Source organism: Primulina eburnea, chromosome 15 (assembly GCF_022965805.1).
Source record: "Primulina eburnea isolate SZY01 chromosome 15, ASM2296580v1, whole genome shotgun sequence".
Taxonomy (NCBI): domain Eukaryota; kingdom Viridiplantae; phylum Streptophyta; class Magnoliopsida; order Lamiales; family Gesneriaceae; genus Primulina; species Primulina eburnea.
In genome coordinates this window covers 10,773,520-10,793,929 of record NC_133115.1, presented here as the reverse complement: position 1 = coordinate 10,793,929, position 20,410 = coordinate 10,773,520, and positions in this window count along the sequence as shown.

Here is a 20,410-nt window from a genome sequence, read left to right as displayed (position 1 = left end):
AATTATCTCAAACATTTTGAGACTAATTAAACATTACTTGAATTTACTCAAGTCCACTAGTTAAATAATTTATTTAAATTGAGCTCTACAAGACTCAATATAATTTAATTAATTCAACACTTGAATTAATTTAATTATTTGGACTCTACTAGGTCCACTAGTGTTTAATTAATTCAACACTTGAATTAATTTAATTTAGTCCATAATAATGTTTATGAAAATCACAATTTTCAAATACATTATTCACTTGGCTAATTTTAATTTAGGAACACCTCCATAAATTAAAATTTACATTTCTCTCATAGAAGTCATACTTCTATTTTTCTTTACGCTTATAAACTCATTTATAAGCCGTTCAACACATTGAACTATTTTACTTCTCAACGGGATCTAGAAAACAAGTACTTGTGTGGCCCTCAATGCTTCACTGATACAACTAGCCGTGGGTTCACATCTCCATGTGATTCGGACTAAACTGAAAGGGGATCGGTTACGGTGTTCAAAATCGCAACGGAAGCACAAAAATATTTTCATTTCATGAAAACCGAAATTTTGGGAATAAAATTTTCAAAAATGAACACCATGTACTAGTTGTGTAAGCATATACAAAAATCTCAACTTTCATGCATAGGGTGTTGAGAAAATATACCTATCAACCTCTTGAGGTTGATGAATGGCACCAACTAAGGTGTAAACACTTTAGCTCTTGAAAGGAATGACAATCTACAAGCTCTCCTCTTTCCTTCAAAATAAGGCCCACCACCAACTAGGTAGATCCCCTCAAATTTTGCACTAGAAAAATTTGAGGATTTTTCAAAGAGAAGTGTAAGAATTCCTCAACCAAAATTTAACAGAGAAGTGTAAGAATTCCTCAACCAAAATTGAAGAAAAATGGAGACAAAAAGGTTCAATATTTCGGCCAACAAAGGTTAGAATGCGGGAGGGGAGAGTTGTCTTGGTAGTGGGAAAAGTTGTCTTGCATGCCATGCAATATTTTATTCAAGTATTCTACAACCCCTCACCTCCCAAGCATGCAAACCCTAGTGGGCTTGTAACATTTACAAAGGGCCCATGGACTTTTATTTAAATTGTCTTAAACCCATTTGAGCCCAATTAGACTTTACTTGATTTTACTCAAGCCCACTAGTTATATAATTATTTCCAATTGTGCTCTACAAGGCCCAATGTTATTTAATTAATTCAACATTTGAATTAATTTAATTATTTGGACTCTACTGGGCCCACTAGTGTTTAATTAATTCAACACTTGAATTAATTTAATTTAGTCCATAATAATGTTTATGAAAATCACAATTTTCAAATACATTATTTACATGGCCTATTTTTAATTTAGGAACACATTCATAAATTAAAATTACATTTCTCTCATAGAAGTCATACTTCTATTTTTCTCTACGCTTATAAACTCATTTATAAGCTGTTCAACACATTGAACTATTTTTACTTCTCAACGGGATCTAGAAAGCTAGTACTTGTGTGGCCCTCAATGGTTCATTGATACAACTAGCCGTGGGTTCACATCTCAATGTGATTCGGACTAAACATGTCCTTATATGAGCATACCCCAATTGCTCCATTCTTACTTATCAACTCCTTGATAACAAGAACGTCAGAACTCAAGTCTGATAGTACCCAACCAATCATGTTAAACGCCTAGCAGCATCGCTTACATGATTCCCTAGGTATCAAATGATAGTGCCTGCAAGAACCATTCAATTATGGTTAGCGTACAGTACGGTCCCTTCAACTCATATATCCCGACCGATTCGACAACCATTGGTTTATCGAGAGTTGTCAATGAATCGATACTATGTGTCATGTCGTAGTTGCATCGATGGTGTAATCTATGAAACCCCTTTCATAATTACCACCATACTCTGATCAGAGATTTCAACCTACATACACATGATAACACATAGGATATCCATACCCGAAGGTAAGCGGTGAATCCCCGACTATAATGCATCGACTCCTATATGTTTCGACAGAACACTCAACCTTGCCACCTGATGACCCCATGAGAGTCGGTAAACAAGTCAAAGTGTAATTCTAGCACATAGAGTCTCAATGTTGTCACGGGTCATAAGGACTAATGGTGTACAACCATAGACTAGGACTTTTCCACTCGATAAGTGAGAACCACTTGGAAAGTCCTTTTATGGAGGGTTGTTCAGTGCACTCTCTACAAGGAGCACCTATCTGCATGTTCGGACATCACAATGTCCCCTACCAATGAAACATGGTACTCACATCGCAGATACTAGTCTCTAACTCGAGCGGCCTATATCCTTCTTAGTGGCGGCTGAATCGACTAGGAATCATTTAGAATATACAGTATTACAAATTTGAGTTTCATGATACTCATCATATGGGCATCTCTTATTCTTTCTACTATTTGTATATTCAAGGTCTTTATCTATGCAACTAGCATGGGTATACAGATAAAGATTTTCCAAAACAATAATTTCAAATATTATTAAAATAAAGACTGTTTATATATAGAGTTTAATCATGAACCCTCGGCCAACACTTGGCTCGACGGGCACCTATTCTAACATTCTCCCACTTGCACTAGAGCCAACTACCCATATGCTTCAAACCCATCGATTCGCGATGCTTCTCGAACAATGGTCCAGGTAAAGGCTTAGTTAGCGGATCAACAACATTATCTACGGAGCCGACTTTGTCAATCGTGACATCTCCTCTTTCCACGATCTCTCTGAGGATGTGGTACTTTCTCAATACGTGTTTGGACTTCTGATGAGACCTCGGCTCCTTTGCTTGAGCAATGGCTCCCGTGTTGTCACAAAACACCGGGACATGAATAACTCCATTAGGAATGACGCTCAACTCTTGGACGAAATTCCTTATCCAAACAGCCTCCTTTGCTGCAGCTGATGCAGCAATATATTCTGCCTCAGTGGTGGAATCCGCAGTACTGTCTTGCTTGGAACTCTTCCAAGAGACAGCAGCACCATTGAGCATGAATATGAATCCAGAGGTTGACTTCGAGTCATCGACATCGCTTTGGAAGCTAGAGTCGGTATAGCCTTCCAACTTCAGTTCTCCACCCCCATAGACCAAGAACAATTTATTGGTCCTTCTCAAATACTTGAGGATGTCTTTCACAGCTTTCCAGTGTGGAAGACCAGGGTTAGATTGATATCTACTCACTACACTTAGTGCAAAAGCCACGTCAGGACGTGTAGATATCATCCCATACATGATGCTACCAATCGCAGATGCATAAGGAATGCTTGTCATCGCCGCTATCTCTGCATCAGTCTTGGGAGACATAGACTTGGATAGAGATATGCCATGACACATTGGTAGATGTCCTCTCTTGGACTCATCCATCGAGAACCGCTTCACGATGGTATCAATGTATGTGGACTGGGTGAGACCAAGCAATCTTTTTGATCTATCTCTATAGATCTGTATTCCCAATCCCAATATAAAAGATACTTCACCCAAGTCCTGCATCGAGAACTTACTCGCTAACCATATCTTAGTTGATTGCAACATTCCTACATCATTCCCAATGAGTAGAATGTCATCAACATACAACACCAGGAATGTCACAACACTCCCACTGACCTTCTTTTACACACAGGGTTCCTCAGGATTCTTAGTAAAACCAAACTCTTTGATTGTACTATCGAATTTGAGGTTCCAACTCCTAGATGTCTGCTTTAGACAATAAATAGATCTTTGAAGTTTGCATACCATATGCTCACTTCCGATAGATGTAAACCCTTCGGGTTGAGACATGTAAATCTCTTCCTTAATATCCCCATTAAGAAAGGCTGTCTTAACATCCATCTGCCATATCTCATAGTCATACCATGCAGCTATGGCTAGCAAAATCCTTATGGACTTGAACATTGAGACTGAGGAAAAGGTTTCCTCAAAGTCAACTCCTTTTCTTTGAGTATATCATTTTGCCACCAATCGCGCCTTGAAGGTCAATACCTTCCCATCCGCCCCAAGTTTCCTCTTGTAAATCCATTTACACCCTATGGGAACAATTCCCTCAGGTGGATCCACGAGATTCCACACTTGGTTCAAATGCATGGAATTCATCTCAGATTCCATAGCTTCAAGCCATTTGGATGAATCGGCATCAGATAACGCTTCTTTGAAGGTCTTTGGATCACATCCATGGTTAGGCTCATCATGGCTCTCTTCAAGAAGCAGACCATACCTCATAGGTGGTCTCGAGACTCTCTCGGATCTTCTAGGAGCTTGTATCTCCTCCCTTGGCTCTTCGGGTGTGGGTTCTACAATTGTGGGTGTCTCTCGAACCTCTTCGAGTTCTATCATCTCGCCTTTTCTATGTAATAGAAATTTCTTTTCTAAAAAGGTTGCATTCCAAGAAACAAACACCTTTATTTCTTGGGGATGATAGAAGTAGTATCCAACCAAATTCTTTGGATATCCCACAAAGTAACATAAAATGGATCGACTATCCAATTTATCTCCCACTACCTGCTTCACATAAGCAGGGCACCCCCATATTCTAAGATAAGAATATTTGGGTGGCTTACCCATCCATATCTCATATGGTGTCTTGTCAACTGGCTTTGTATGGACATTGTTCAACAACATTGCCGCTGTCTCAAGAGCATATCCCCAAAAGGATGGAGGCAACTCCGTGAACCCCATCATAGACCGAACCATGTCCATCAAAGTCCGGTTACGACGCTCCGAAACACCATTCAACTGTGGTGTAGCGGGCGGAGTCCACCGCAAGAGAATCCCATTCTCTCTAAGATACTCTTGGAACTCGGCACTCAAGTACTCGCCACCTCGATCCGATCGAAGTGTCTTGATGCTTCGTCCCAATTGCTTCTCTACTTCACTTCTGAATTCTTTGAACCTTTCAAAGGCTTCAGACTTGTATTTCATCAAATACACATACCCATACCTTGAAAAGTCATCGGTAAAGGTGATGAAATAGGCATGTCCATGCTTAGTGGTGATGCTAAGCGGACCGCACACATCGGTATAGATCAAATCCAATAACCCTTTGGCTCGCTCCACATGGCCCTAAAAGGGAACTTTGTTCATCTTTCCTTTTAGACAGGATTCACAAGTCGTGAGAGCATTAATATCAGACATATCAAACATGCCAACTCCCAATAACTTGTTCATCCTTCTTAGGGAAATATGTCTTAATCGAGCATGCCATAATTGTGCCGAATTTAGAGTATCTTGTTTTCGCTTGTTTGTTGTTGTTATTGCTTGGACATTGTTAAGTGGAATATCTTTCAATTTTAAGGTGTAGAGATCGTTTTCAAGTTCTCCAGTACCAATTAAACATTCATTCTTGTAAATATTGCAAACACCTTTGCTAAATAAACAAGAAAATCCATCTTTGTCTAACATAGAAATGGAAATAATGTTTTTCACCAACTCTGGTACAAACAAAACATCTCTCAATAATAACTTAAAATCATTGTTCAAACATAAGCAAACATCTCCCACGGCCTTGGCAGCAACCCTTGCTCCATTGCCCATCCTCAAGAAGGTCTCACCTTCCCTGAGCCGTCTACTTCTTCCCATCACCTGCAAATCATTACAGAGATGTGAGCCACATCCGGTATCCAATACCCAAGAAGTAGAGTTAATTGAAATGTTTACTTCAATATAGAACATACCGTTTCCAGAACTCTTCTGGGCAAGATATTCCCTCCAGTTACGCCTCCAATGTCCAGGCTTCTTGCAGTGATGACAGATGTCAACAGTCTTTTCAGCCTTCACTAGTGTGGCTGCCACTACGGGACCCGGAGTCTGCCTCTTCAAGGGCACGCTCTTCTTGGGACGTTGGAAAGAACGCTTCTTTCCCTTCCCAGGTGGACCGGTCTTCGTACCAGATGAAGAGCCCGCAAAAAGAACCGGCTTCTCTTTCTTGATAGTGGACTCAAAAGTCACAAGCATGTTCACCAACTCCTCAAGGCTTGGCTCCATCTTGTTCATATTGAAATTCACCACAAAAGGATCAAACGAGCTAAGCAGTGACAACATCAACACGTCGGTGGTTAACTCCGAAGGCAAGATCAAATCCATGCCAACGAGCTTGTCCACGAGCCCAAACAACTTTAGGCCATGCTCATGGACCGAGGCCCCATCTCGCATGCGTAAAGTGATCAGCTCCTTGACTGTGGCATGCCTAAGAGGCCGAGTCTGCTCACCAAAGAGCTCCTTGAGGTGCATATGAATGTCAGCAGCATTCTTTGCATCCTCAAAAGGCCTCTACAGCTCATCGTTCATAGAAGCCTGCATATAACACCTAGCCTTCAAGTCATGGTCACACCAATCCTTGTAGGTCTGCAATTCCTCGGGAGTGCAGCTAGTCGGAGCCTCAGCAGGGGGCGACTCAGTCAGTGTATATGCAATCTTTTCCGAGTTCAAGACGATCTTTAGATTTCTTAGCCAAGTGATATAGTTAGGTCCGGTTAGAACGTGTTTTTCGAGTATGGCAGAAAGCGGATTGCGAATTGAAGACATTGTCAAATTTTGTACTGAAAAGTAAAACAGATAAATGTTAATAACTATTTTAAAATATTTAATAAGATATAAAGTTTGGACTTTAACTTTATAAATTTTCGCTCCCACTTTTTTGAAAACGAGAAACTCCTTTCCTCAGTAGGTACGTAAGGTCAAATTAGCGAATTATGATCCCGAATAATATCAGCCAATCATAATTCCTAAAAGGTAGTTTCCAATTGCATCGCCATGCAACCCTCTACGTAAACTTTTGTCTCACGTTTGATTAGGACCCAATAATATGACGTCGTTCATCTTTACGTGTCAAGCCTAACCCATCGATATTGAACCTTAATGGACGGTCGCCATGAGTTCCCTCAATAATATGAGCCGAAATCATGGGAGTTCCACGTAGTTCACATCACCATGTCAATGGATGTCACAGCTTTCCGGCACCCAAAGCTCCCCCAATAATATGAGCCGAACCCCGAGTACGAGTAGCATTCATCATGCACTCATTGTCGATGGAAGACAAGGAAATTATAAACATATTTATAATTCCATTTTTCGGGCTTGATATTAATTTTGAATCTTATTCAAAATGAGGGTTTTTAATTTTTGAAAGGTCTCATCATTAATTTTATTTTAATAGCTCGCCATGTTTGATCGTATGTTTGCCGGATTCATGCAACTTTGTTATTATCATAATAATAACGCACATACTCATTATTTATAACATATCATGCATATATTATAAACAGTAAACAAACAAGGATGATCAAATCGCCCCAATACTAATGGCCCGTGTGAGCTAAACACGGGCCTAGGTCCAATCCTAGGGTAAATGCACGGGATGCAATGCAACTATTACATTAGCTTCCAATATTTACATGTCTTCGATCTTCATAATCATCATGGCCACCATTGTAATAGCCGAGCCTGGTGTACGGTACGGTTTAAGTTTTCGTATGGTATAGATTTATTGATTAAGTTTAAGTTTAATTGTGATGTTAAGAGTTGTGATTATGGGCCATAGTATTGCTGGTTATTTTGTCTTGAGGTGTGGTTGATATTGTCAGTTGTTGGTTGTTGCGTGGTTTCATTGTTTTGGTTCGATTTTAGTTGCCTTAGATTTTGTCTTGGCCGTGACCAGACCGCACCCGCGCTCAGTGTAAGGACCGCACCCGCGGTCGTAATTGTTGGATTTTGTGGGTTTTACCGTGGATTCACCGCACCCGCGGTGATGTTAGTACCGCACCCGCGGTAATTGCAGGACCGCACCCGCGGTCGTCGATTTCAGAATTTTTGGTGGAGTGCCGTGAGCTTACCGCACCCGCGGTACAAGAGTAGCGCACCCGCGGTGATGAACAGTAGAGGTATGATCGAGATTTAAAGTGCTTTTTGGATGAGTTGACTTCACTTTTCCCCTTTTCTTTCCTCTCCATTCTCGATTTCTCTCTTGAAGGCAAGGGTTTTCCCTCATTTCTTTTGCTTCCTATCTTCGATTCAAGCTTTTAGTTGGCGATTCGAGTTGAGATCGAAGTTCTTATTGGTGCTAGGAAGCTAATGTAAGCTTTTGGTGTTATTATTTCATGGTTTTGGAGAAGAGATGATTTGGGTTTGATGTTTATGTTGGTTTTATGGATTAATTGACATGGGTTCTTGATTATTGAGTTGATGATGGTGTTATTAATGGATCACTGTTGTAGGTGGTGTATCAAAGCTTAGATTGAGGTGTTCTTGTGGTTTGTAAGTGGAATTTCATCCTTTGTGCTCACATGATGTATATGTATTGTATTTCAAAGGTTTTAATGTGTTATTCCCTTCATTGGCTTCATAATTATGTATTGATTCACTTGTATATCTATTGGAGGCATTGTATGTCTCAATTGTATTGAAAAGGGAATACAAAGAGTATAGTTTCCAAAGCGTTTGATAAATGTCAAAGAGAGATAATTCAAATGTTTTATGGATTGATAGATACATAGTCAGAGATTGCATGCAATTAGTTGATCAACGACCATAGGCTTATATCCCTCAGAGTTGTCGATTTATATCGATGAGATACGAGCACGACAGACAGAGTTACTATTGATATCAATCCATACCAGAGAAAAGAGAACTACCATCTCATTGTTATTGTTATTGCTATGTTAATTATGATTCATAGATTGATGGTATTCAATGTTTTAAAGCCATGTTTTACATAGTATGCAATGTTCTTTGCTATGTAAGAGTTTCACTTGCTGAGTTTTATACTCATTTCAGTTATTTCATGTGATGCAGCTAAGAGCGACGGACCAGGACAGTGATTGTGGCCCGAAGTCATATGCATACGAAGTTGGAGGGATGGCATTTTTTTGGACATGATCACAGGAATGATATTTTGTATTTTTTGTTGTGTCATTTGAATGATCATGTATTTATTTTGGTTGCAAATATTTTGTAAATGATTTTATGTTATGAAATTGTAATCCTTCCATCCTTCAAGTGAAAATTTTGAATTCCGCTGTATTTTAATTGTAACGGGTCGAGGTGTCACATTTAGTGGTATCAGAGCACCGTTCTTCGGACCAATGCATATGACTTCGTCTACTTTCAACTGTCCGGGTATGTTTTCTTTGCATCTATCCATTGTTATCTATTGATTTACTTTTGTGAGCACATTGTAGAGTATGCCTCCTAAGAGAAAAGCTGTAGAGGGTGAGGATAGTTCTTCCTCGAGAGTTGTCGACGAGTTCGGCAAGTTGCTTAAGGAGCAGGCCAAAGTCCATAGCGAGCAGATTCAGCAGCTGCTTCGATTGCAAGGAACAGGGCAGGGTAGAGGACAAGTGAGAGGCCAAGCAGCTCAGGCAGTTGGCACTGATGCCGTCTTTTCTGCTTTCAAGAGAATGGATCCACCAGAATTCGCAGGTAGCACTGATCCGTTAGTGGCTGTTGAGTGGGTTAAGGCGCTTGAAGCAATCTTCGACCATCTCCAGTATGAAGATAAAGACAGGATCAGCTGTGCAGTATTCATGTTATTCAAGACTGCACGTATCTGGTGGAATGCGACCAAGGTTGGTGTTGATCTACCGGCTTTGAAGTGGTCAGAGTTCACCGATCTTTTCTATGACAAGTACTTTACCGACGCCCTTCGAGCTAGGAAGGTGACTGAGTTCTTGGAGCTTCGACAGGGAGGCATGAACGTTGATGAGTACATTCTCAAGTTCGAAGAGGGTTGCCTATTTGCTCCGTACATTGCTTCAAACGAAAAGGACAAAGGTGATCACTTTATTCGAGGCCTTCGTGCAGAGATCAGGAGGGATATCAACATGTCCAAAGCTGTGACTTTTAAAGAAATCGTGTCGAAGGCGTTGTTGGCCGAACAAGACGAGAAAGATATCGCCAGAGAGAGGCAGGAGAGGCATCAATCTATTGCTCAGAGAGGCCAGAGTTCGAGTCAGCGAGGCAGTGATCGATTCAAGGGGAAAGGCAAAGTGGAATCGAGTCCTAGACCACCGCCAGTTCCAGTGGATCCTGAGAAGCCGCTGTGTCCTAAGTGCAGCAGACATCATCGAGGAGAGTGCAGATTTGGCACTCATTCTTGTTATCGTTGTGGCACGGCAGGCCACATTGCTAAAGATTGTCCAAGGGGAGCGAGCAAGGATAAGGTGCAGGGTCGCATCTTTACGATGGCCAAGGAAGGTATAAATCATGATTCTTCTGTGATCTCTAGCACTATTTTGATTTCAGGCAGAGTATCTACGACTTTGATTGATACAGGTGCTACTCATTCTTTTATGTCTGAATTGTTTTTGAGATCGTTGGGTATAGTTCCTTCTGTTCTTCCCCTCAAGTTCAATGTTGTTTTGCCTTCGAGGGACGTGTTGTGCCCGACTTCTATTGTGTATGCATGCCCTGTTCATATTGAGGAGCGAGTTGTTTTTGCTGATTTGATTGTTATCCCGATGGTTGCCTTTGATGTTATTCTTGGCATGGATTGGCTGTCGACCTATCGTGCTGTTATTGATTGCGTTGCTAAGACGGTGACCTTTGCAGATGATGGCATTAAGGGAGGAGTTCTCGCCAGTGCAGGTACTTCGCTGGTCCTTCCTTTTATTTCTTGTCTTGAGGCTGAGAAGTTGATGTGCAGAGGTTGTGATGTATTTCTGGCTTCTATTGTGGATGTGGATAGAATGATTAAGTTGAATATTGATGATATCGATGTTGTGAGGGAGTTTGCTGATGTGTTTGAGGATGATGTGCCGGGTTTACCGTCGGACAGAGACGTTGAGTTTGTGATTGATTTATCTCCAGGTACGGTTCCTATTTCTATGACTCCGTACCGAATGGCCCCTACCGAGATGAAGGAGTTGAAGTCGCAGTTGTAGGATCTTTTGGACAAGGGTTTTATTCGACCGAGTTCTTCGCCTTGGGGAGCTCCGGTTCTGTTTGTCAAGAAGAAAGATGGGTCTTTGCGGCTGTGTATCGACTATAGGGAGCTCAACAAAGTGACTGTCAAGAATAAGTATCCGTTGCCACGGATAGATGATTTGTTATATCAGCTTCATGGTGCTACTGTATTTTCGTAGATTGATCTTCGGTCTGGCTACTATCAGTTGAAGGTTAGGGAGTCTGATATCCCTAAGACAGCGTTCCGGACCAGGTACGGTCATTATGAGTTTCTTGTGATGTCTTTTGGTCTGACCAATGCTCCTTCAGTTTTCATGGATCTGATGAACCGAGTGTTCAAGCCTTATTTGGATAGCTTCGGCATTGTCTTCATCGACGACATCTTGATCTATTCCAAGACCAGAGAGCTTCATGCAGAGCATCTCAGAGTTGTTCTCCGATTGTTGAGGGAGAAGAGGTTGTTTGCCAAGTTGAAGAAGTGTGAGTTCTGGTTGGAGCGGATTTTTTTTCTAGGCCATGTTGTATCGAAGGATGGTTTAGCTGTTGATCCAGTGAAGATTGAGGCAGTACAGAAGTGGCCTATTACTACTACTGTTTCTGAGGTACGCAGTTTCCTTGGTTTGGCGGGTTATTATCGTCGCTTTATTTCAGATTTCTCCAAGATTGCTTTGCCATTGACCAATTTGACGAGGAAGACTGTGAAGTTCGAGTGGTCCATTGATTGCCAGAGTGCATTTCAAGAGTTGAAGGATAAGTTGACGACAGCTCCTGTTCTTTCATTGCCATGTGGTTCAGAGGATTTTGTTGTGTATACCGATGCGTCGAAGAAAGGCCTTGGTGCAGTGCTGATGCAGCGAGATAAGGTTATAGCCTATGCTTCTCGCCAGTTGAAAGATTATGAGAAGAATTATCCGACGCACGATTTGGAGCTGGCAGCTGTGGTTTTCGCCTTGAAGATTTGGAGACATTATTTGTATGGCGAAAAGTGTGAGATCTTCACAGACCACAAGAGTTTGAAGTATCTGTTTTCCCAGAAAGAGCTCAATATGCGGCAGAGGAGGTGGTTAGAGCTTGTCAAAGACTATGATGTGACTATTAGTTACCACCCGGGGAAGGCGAACGTTGTGGCTGATGCTTTGAGCCGTAAGTCGAGTTCTTCTTTGAGTTCTTTGATTCAGAGACCATTGTTGATGGATTTGCAGAGAGAGGAGATTGATTTGGTAGTTCCAGGGACCATTGCTCGTCTATCAGCGTTGGTCATTCGGGCTACATTGTCGGACAGGATCCGTAGAGAGCAAGCTACTGATTTGCAATTGTTAGAGTTGAGAGCTAGAGCTGAGGAGAGGGGTAACTCAGAGTTTGCGTTGAATGGTGATGGTTTGGTGACTTTCAGAGGCCGTATTTGTGTCCCCGCTGGTGATGATATTTGGCGAGACGTCTTGTCAGAGGCTCATACCGCGCCATATTCGATACATCCAGGCAGCACCAAAATGTATCAGGATCTTCGTCGACTTTACTGGTGGCCAGGTATGAAGAAAGACATTGCCGTATTTATTTCTCAGTGCATAACTTGTCAGCAGGTGAAGATTGAGCACCAGAGACCTGCTGGAACATTGTTGTCATTGCCGATTCCTCAGTGGAAGTGGGAGCATATTACGATGGATTTCGTGACTGGTCTTCCCAGGACGCAGAAGGGTTTCAATTCCATTTGGGTTATTGTCGATCGATTGACCAAGTCAGCGCACTTTCTTCCAGTCAAGACGACGTATTCCATGAACCAGTATGCCGAGGATTATATAGCAGATGTGGGGACCCGGGCTCTAATTCTTTTCTTTGGGATTAAAACGGATCGTTCTTATAAACAAAGTGGGTCAAAGTTTTTGCTTTTACATTAACTCATATGAAAGCTAACATAAGAAATCTCTATGTTACTCAACAACATAATATACAAACATAAGATACAAATATGTCTGGTTCCAAACCATATTCGACAATTAGTAATTAAATACAGTACATGCCAAAAGTACAACTACTAGTTCTTCTGCTATGCCCGAGATCACCACGCTATGTCCATCTCTCATCCTCTGCGTGACCCAGATCCTGCCCCACCTGTTGTTATGCACACATACAGACATAACAACAGCCGGAAAACCGGTGAGAACAAATCCCAGTATAAACATGTATACATGCATATAATTAATTAATCGTGAAACATGCTATCATGAATGACATCATATGCACATGCAATGCAATGCGAATCACACCATGTCTGGACTCGACTCGACTAGAACTCTAGGGATCTCGGTGTGAATAAGACGTCACTACCTACCCTCCAATCGGGGTAATGAACGTCTCATTCCTAGACTTCGGTCTGAGCTGTATCAACGGCGGCAATAAGAGTAATGCCTACTCCTATGCTGAGATACACCGAAACGTCTAGCTATTTGACAATGCCTGTCAAAGACTCTCCTATCTTAAATGCAATGAATATCAATATGTAAACAACGTATAATCATATTCATATCTGAATATCATACTGATCATACATGCTTGAATACAATTCTGAAATCAAAGCATAACCATGTTAAAAGATTGAATATAATGCTATACACAATTCATAAACATGTTACAATATATCTAATAATACTAGTATGTGATTTTGGTTGGGAAACTCAAATAATATCTTATTTGAGTTACATCTCCCCAAACAAAACATGACTTATACCTTTCTTTGCTAAACCTTTAACGATGTCGAGGTCTCGATGTCGAAGTGAGGTAAGATGAATCTGAAATGTAATGTTGATACACAATTTATCAATTACTAATCCAAATCAACATCTATACTATCAATTCACTAGTGCATTTCAACACCATCGACGGCATAACGGCGTATTTCTCGATACCGGTCAATCCATATAACATAATCAACCCAAAACTATATCCTCAATTCATAATCATCACAATATCCAAGTCAAGATCTCAAAATCTGCATATACTTCATTCTATACATGCTGAAAAATCATAATAATAGCATACGATATCCGTTCTTCGATCCGATTGTATTTCTACGGTATCAATAACTACAAGAACACATTCTAAAGCTTAAACCGTAATTCTCCCAACATATATATTTCAAAACATGCTGGAATCGAATAAAACTTACATCACTTTATAGATAATGAAGAGAGGAGTTCAAAACCGAAGTCGGATCAAAGTTTGGGTGGCTAAATCTTGAAAAATCACAATTCAAAGCCTTGAAGAAAGTTGGAAGCTTTCTCCTCTGAAACCCGTCGATTCTTGTTGCTGAATGAAGAATTGAGGCCAACTTATATATATATGCTGCATGGTTCGAACACATGGCTTGTTCTTTAAATTACACGTCTCGCGCATATGCGCGGCATTACTCGCGCATGTGCGCGAGACCTACTGTCTCGGCAATTTAACACCTCGCGCATATGCGCCACTCAACTCGCGCATATGCGCCAATGTGTCTGGATGCTCCGCGCATATGCGCCACTACTCTCGCGCATATGCGCCCATGCTTCTGGACCGACCGCGCATATGCGCGACTAAACTCGCGCATGTGCGCCACAGCTGCTGGATGTGTCGCGCATATGCGTCGCTTCTTTCCGCGCATATGCGCCAATGCTACTGTAAATGTCGCGCATATGCGCCACTCATCTTCGCGCATATGCGCCAACTGTTCTGTCCAAATTTTAAGATTTTCTCCTCTTGTCCATGTATTTCTTATTCTCATCCCACTTAACACTCCTCATTATATATATATGCATACTCATATATTCCGAGTATTGTGTCAATGAGAACTATTAATCTCGAGCCTTACATTTCTCCCCCTCTAAGAAATGATTTCGCCCTCGAAATCGTAGGCAATTATTAAACATACATGACAAGTAATATAATCAAGACTGAAAATTACTTACATCATGAAAACAACTCGGGATGTTTCTGTCGCATATCTGCTTCTGTCTCCCAAGTCGCTTCTTCGATGCCATGACGACTCCATTGAACTTTTACTAAGGGAATAATCTTCGTTCTGAGCTTCTTCTCCTTCCGATCAAGAATCTGTATCGGTTGTTCAACGTAGCTCAACGTTTGATCAAGCTCAGCTTCGTCAGGCTGAATGACATGAGAAATATCTGGCATATACTTACGCAACATTGATGCATGAAACACGTCATGTATTCCGGATAGAGAAGGAGGAAGTGCAAGTCGATAAGCTCGATCGCCAATCTTCTCAAGAATTTCGTAAGGACCAATGTATCGAGGAGATAGTTTCCCGCGTTTACCAAATCGAACAATGCCTCTGAATGGAGAAATCTTTAAGAATACTCTATCTCCCGCCTCAAATACTAACGGTCTACGTCTGATATTGGCATACTTTGCTTGTCGATCTTGTGCTGTCTTCATCCTCTTCTGAATGAGTTTCACCTTCTCCGTCATGTCACGAATCATATCTGGCCCAAGTTCTGGTACCTCTGAAACGTCATCCCAGTATAGTGGAGATCTGCACTTCTTGCCATACAAAGCTTCAAACGGTGCCATCTTGATACTCGTCTGATAGCTATTATTGTAAGAAAATTCGCAAAGAGGTAGGGAATCTTGCCAACTAGTGCCAAAATCTAGCACTACGGCTCTCAACATATCCTCTACTGTCTGGATAGTCCGTTCTGACTGTCCGTCTGTCTGAGGATGATAAGCAGTACTCAGGTGTAATGTCGTACCTAGAGCCTGCTGTAAACTATGCCAGAAGTGTGAAGTGAATCGTGGATCACGATCTGATACGATAGACTTCGGCACACCATGTAATCTGACTACCTCTCGAACATATATCTCCGCCATCTGATCATGCCGATATTTCATTCTATACGGGATGAAACAAGCTGATTTGGTTAATCTGTCAATAATGACCCAAATCGCATCACAGCCTTTGGATGATCTAGGTAACTTCGTCACGAAATCCATGGAAATGTGGTCCCATTTCCATTCAGGAATGGCTAGACTCTGAAGTAATCCACCAGGCTTCTTCCTCTCAGCTTTCACCTGTTGGCAGTTCAAACACTTAGACACAAATTCGGCAATGTCTGACTTCATTTGCTTCCACCAGAACTGTGTCTTCAAGTCATTGTACATCTTCCTGCCACCAGGATGAATGCTGAACCGACTACAATGTGCCTCTGTCAGAATCCGCTGTCTCAAACCTGCAACATCTGGCACAACTAGACGGTTATTCACGTACAACACATGATCTCGTACCTGATATTCTGATACATGCCCTGATCTGACCATTTGGATTGATTTCTGCACATTCTGATCGGTTCTTTGTGCTTCCTTGATCCTCATAATCAAATTGGGCTCAACTTGAATCGTAAAAAGTCGTAGTGGCTTACTATCTGTATCAAATTCTAATCCAGATGTACAGCAATTTTCAACTAATTTGTTAACACCTATCGTCGATAAGGACAAAGAACATACCTTACGACTCAAGGCATCTGCTGCTGCATTTGACTTCCCTGGATAATATTTGATTTCACAGTCAAAGTCTTTTAAAAGATCTAGCCATCTACGCTGCCTCATATTCAATTCTGATTGAGAAAATAGGTACTTTAGGCTCTTGTGATCGGAAAATATCTCAAATTTTTCGCCGTAGAGATAATGACGCCAAATCTTTAATGCAAATACGATAGCCGCCAATTCCAAATCATGAATGGGGTATCGAACTTCATGTGGCTTCAATTGTCTCGAGGCGTATGCGATCACATGGCTTCGCTGCATAAGAACACATCCCAAACCTCTATGAGAAGCATCACAATATATAACGAAATCACCCGTACCTGAGGGTATCGTCAGTACTGGAGCACTGGTCAGCCTTTTCTTCAACTCTAGAAAGCTAGACTCGCACTCCTCTGACCAAACAAACGGCGCATTCTTTTGCGTCAATTGAGTTATTGGCTTTGCAATACCGGAGAAATCTTTGATAAATCTTCTGTAGTATCCGGCTAAGCCCATGAAACTGCGTATTTCGGGTACAGAAGTCGGTCTCGACCAACTGATCACAGCTTCCACTTTACTCGGGTCCACAGAAATACCATTTCCAGAAATGATATGCCCCAAGAATACAACCTGATTCAGCCAAAACTCACACTTTGACAATTTCGCATACAGTCGCTCATTTCTCAATGTCTGTAACACAATCCTGAGATGTTCTGCATGCTCATTCCTATTCTTAGAATACACCAAAATGTCATCGATGAAAACAATGACAAATTCATCCAAATATTTCTGAAACACTTGGTTCATCAAGCCCATAAATACCGCAGGAGCATTTGTTAAACCAAAAGGCATAACAATAAATTCGTAATGCCCATACCTGGTTCGAAATGCTGTCTTCGGTATCTCTACATCTCGAACTCTGAGCTGATGATACCCGGAACGTAAATCAATCTTCGAATACACAGAGGATCCCTGCAACTGATCAAATAAATCATCAATCCTCGGCAAAGGATATTTATTCTTGATCGTTGCCTTGTTCCGTTGCCTATAATCTATACACAATCGCATCGAACCGTCTTTCTTCCGCACAAACAGCACCAGAGCGCCCCAACGAGATACACTAGGTCTGATATATCCTTTGGCCAGAAGATCTTCTAATTGTGCTTTCAATTATTTTAGTTCGATGGGTGCCATCCTATACGGAGCTCTTGAAATAGGGACGGTACCTGGCGCAAGTTCAATGCTAAAATCTACCTCTCGAACCGGAGGTAATCCTGGGATCTCATCTGGGAAAATATCAGCAAATTCCCGCGCTACTGGTATATCTGCCAACGCCGGGCTCGACTTCTGCATATCTACAGCATAAATAAAGAAACCATCCGCTCCTCTTTGCAATAACCTGTTCATAGTCAGAGCCGAAATCAAGGGAATCCGGGATCTGGAACCCTTTCCGTAGAATTTCCACTCGTCTGTCATTTCTGGTCTGAATCTGACAATCTTGTGGAAACAATCCACGGTAGCTCTGTACTTCGTTAGCATGTCAATACCGACTATACAGTCAAAATCAGCTAGACCCAACACTATACAATCTAGGTCAATCTCATGCCCCTCAACTGTAGAATGCAATGTCTAACCGTAGTTACAGATATCAATCCACTTCCCAACGGAGAATTAATCGATACCACATCTAACAAAGACTCAACAGGCAAAGAATGCGATAATGCAAATCGTTCTGATATGAATGTATGCGATGCACCCGTATCTATCAATATATAAGCAGGATAACCGCAAAGGAAACAGTTACCTGCAATGACATCCTCTGGGGCATCCTGTGCTTGCTCTTCAGTCAAGGCAAACACTTGAGCCTGTTGTCTTTGAGGCTGACTCCCTGGCTGGCCACCTCTGGCTCGAGGCTGGGTCTGTGCTGGTGGCGGCTGAAATGAGTGAACAAATGAAGCTTGCCTCTCAGGCTGAGTCACGGAGGCAGACGATCCTGTAGCCTGGAATCTCGATGCACCACTCCTTTGAGGACAGACCTTGGCATAATGCCCCTGTTGTTTGCATACGTTACACCTGCCCACCACACCTTGACATTGTTCTGTGGCATGCTTACCTCCACAAGTACTGCAATATCCACTCATCGCCTCTAAACCCTGGCCAAGACCTCTCTGTCTTGACCCGCTGGAGCTCGAAGAACTGCTCCCTGCCCTCTTAAACTGTTTGCCCTTTGCTTTCAACTGATCCTTGCGTCCACTACTGCTACCACCACTTTCGAATCGAGGAGGATGTTGTGCTGGAGGTAGTGGCGGTCTCGGACTCGGAGCCACATACGGAACACTCCGTTGTCTCAGCAACCCTGCTTCTGCTCCTTTGGCACGATTCAATGCATCCGAGAAATTATCGGGTCTCCCAGTATTGACCAACGTAAAGATATCTGGATTCAGGCCATTTATAAACTGATCCGCCATGGCCTCATCATTACCTGAAACGTGAGGTGCAAAGCGAAGCAAAGAAGAAAATTTAGCAACGTACTCTTCGATGTTCAGTTGCCCTTGCCTCAGGTTTGCAAATTCAGCGCCTTTATCTTTACGGTAGGATATAGGAAAGAATCGCTGATAAAACTCGGTCTTGAATGCTTTCCATGTAACCTCGGTGCCACGCTTTTCTAGTGCTCTCCTTATATTCACCCACCAATACTTAGCCACGTCTTGCAGTTGATGGCCAATGAGTTTCACTCGTTTCTCGTCACTATACCCTAGAGACTCGAATAACATCTCGATATCCTCCAACCAGCTTTCACATTCAATTGCATTTTCTGTACCCTTGAGGGTCGGTGGTCGGAATGACTGGAATCGCTTTAGCAGAGTCTCCATAGGCGTAGCAGTAACATCCATCGTATCTCCGGATGTGCTACCCTGTTCTGGCGCTGGTGGTCGTACTGGCACAACTGCTCTTCTAGGAGGCATGTATCTAATAATCCAACTGATTAGAATACAAGATATACAACTGTCTCAGCCCTCCTCTAGTCAGTTACCTCTGACCTAGAATCAGTTCTGATTCAGTTTATTACACGCTGTAATCAATCAAATAACAAACAACATGTAATAAAGAAAGCAATAAACATGCTAGCACATCATAAGCAAGGAAGATGACTCGATCTACCCCGCTCATTCTACTCTATCTCAATCTACAGAACCTAAGGCTCTGATACCACCTGTTGTGGGGACCCGGGCTCTAATTCTTTTCTTTGGGATTAAAACGGATCGTTCTTATAAACAAAGTGGGTCAAATTTTTTGCTTTTACATTAACTCATATGAAAGCTAACATAAGAAATCTCTATGTTACTCAACAACATAATATACAAACATAAGATACAAATATGTCTGGTTCCAAACCATATTCGACAACTAGTAATTAAATACAGTACATGCCAAAAGTACAACTACTAGTTCTTCTGCTATGCCCGAGATCACCACGCTATGTCCATCTCTCATCCTCTGCGTGACCCAGATCCTGCCCCACCTGTTGTTATGCACACATACAGACATAACAACAGCCGGAAAACCGGTGAGAACAAATCCCAGTATAAACATGTATACATGCATATAATTAATTAAACGTGAAACATGCTATCATGAATGACATCATATGCACATGCAATGCAATGCGAATCACACCATGTCTGGACTCGACTCGACTAGAACTCTAGGGATCCCGGTGTGAATAAGACGTCACTACCTACCCTCCAATCGGGGTAATGAACGTCTCATTCCTAGACTTCGGTCTGAGCTGTATCAACGGCGGCAATAAGAGTAATGCCTACTCCTATGCTGAGATACACCGAAACGTCTAGCTATTTGACAATGCCTGTCAAAGACTCTCCTATCTTAAATGCAATGAATATCAATATGTAAACAACGTATAATCATATTCATATCTGAATATCATACTGATCATACATGCTTGAATACAATTCTGAAATCAAAGCATAAC